This window comes from Triticum dicoccoides, unplaced genomic scaffold, assembly GCF_002162155.2.
Source record: "Triticum dicoccoides isolate Atlit2015 ecotype Zavitan unplaced genomic scaffold, WEW_v2.0 scaffold41854, whole genome shotgun sequence".
NCBI classification, from domain to species: domain Eukaryota; kingdom Viridiplantae; phylum Streptophyta; class Magnoliopsida; order Poales; family Poaceae; genus Triticum; species Triticum dicoccoides.
The window spans coordinates 1-1,314 of record NW_021270880.1 but is presented as its reverse complement, the minus strand read 5'-3'; the positions used below and the strand labels follow the sequence as shown (position 1 = coordinate 1,314).

The window sequence follows — 1,314 nt, the reverse complement described above, 5'->3', positions numbered from 1 at the left end:
ATTTTGCACGAGTGCGGTAAGTCATAGCTGGGTGCTCACGATTCACGGGTCCAGCGTCGGCGTTGTGGCGCGGCAAGCGTGCACTGGTGCGGTTGAGAGGGAGGGGTGGAAACCGCGTTAAACTCGTCTCCGTAGTTGAGAGGGAGCGGCCAAAGCAATGTACAATCGTCTTTGTAGTGGAGCTGGGAGGGGCAAGGATAAGGGACGAAGACCGGGGTAACATGTCGGATGCGATCATACCAGCACTAAAGCACCGGATCCCATCAGAACTCCGAAGTTAAGCGTGCTTGGGCGAGAGTAGTACTAGGATGGGTGACCTCCTGGGAAGTCCTCGTGTTGCATTCCCTTTTTAATTTTTTTTGCGCCGCTTGCAAAACAAAACGCACGTGTAAGTAATATATTTACCGTGTTTTATTATTTTGCACGAGTGCGGTAAGTCATAGCTGGGTGCTCACGATTCACGGGTCCAGCGTCGGCGTTGTGGCGCGGCAAGCGTGCACTGGTGCGGTTGAGAGGGAGGGGTGGAAACCGCGTTAAACTCGTCTCCGTAGTTGAGAGGGAGCGGCCAAAGCAATGTACAATCGTCCTTGTAGTGGAGCTGGGAGGGGCAAGGATAAGGGACGAAGACCGGGGTAACATGTCGGATGCGATTATACCAGCACTAAAGCACCGGATCCCATCAGAACTCCGAAGTTAAGCGTGCTTGGGTGAGAGTAGTACTAGGATGGGTGACCTCCTGGGAAGTCCTCGTGTTGCATTCCCTTTTTAATTTTTTTCGCGCCGCTTGCAAAACAAAACGCACGTGTAAGTAATATATTTGCCGTGTTTTATTATTTTGCACGAGTGCGGTAAGTCATAGCTGGGTGCTCACGATTCACGGGTCCAGCGTCGGCGTTGTGGCGCGGCAAGCGTGCACTGGTGCGGTTGAGAGGGAGGGGTGGAAACCGCGTTAAACTCGTCTCCGTAGTTGAGAGGGAGCGGCCAAAGCAATGTACAATCGTCTTTGTAGTGGAGCTGGGAGGGGCAAGGATAAGGGACGAAGACCGGGGTAACATGTCGGATGCGATCATACCAGCACTAAAGCACCGGATCCCATCAGAACTCCGAAGTTAAGCGTGCTTGGGCGAGAGTAGTACTAGGATGGGTGACCTCCTGGGAAGTCCTCGTGTTGCATTCCCTTTTTAATTTTTTTCGCGCCGCTTGCAAAACAAAACGCACGTGTAAGTAATATATTTACCGTGTTTTATTATTTTGCACGAGTGCGGTAAGTCATAGCTGGGTGCTCACGATTCACGGGTCCAGCGTCGGCGTTGT

At 52.3% G+C, this 1,314-nt stretch overlaps 3 non-coding genes across 3 annotated transcripts; all 3 read left to right on the top strand.

The window, feature by feature from the left end:
- Window positions 1-226: 226 nt before the first annotated feature.
- Window positions 227-345, top strand: LOC119346497. The gene has a single exon (XR_005167756.1). It is a non-coding gene; the product is annotated as a 5S ribosomal RNA (ribosomal RNA).
- A 297-nt stretch (window positions 346-642) lies between these two features.
- On the top strand, window positions 643-761 carry LOC119346498. The gene has a single exon (XR_005167757.1). It is a non-coding gene; the product is annotated as a 5S ribosomal RNA (ribosomal RNA).
- Window positions 762-1,058: 297 nt separating this feature from the next.
- LOC119346496 lies at window positions 1,059-1,177 on the top strand. Its single transcript, XR_005167755.1, has one exon. It is a non-coding gene; the product is annotated as a 5S ribosomal RNA (ribosomal RNA).
- The last annotated feature ends 137 nt before the right edge of the window (window positions 1,178-1,314 follow it).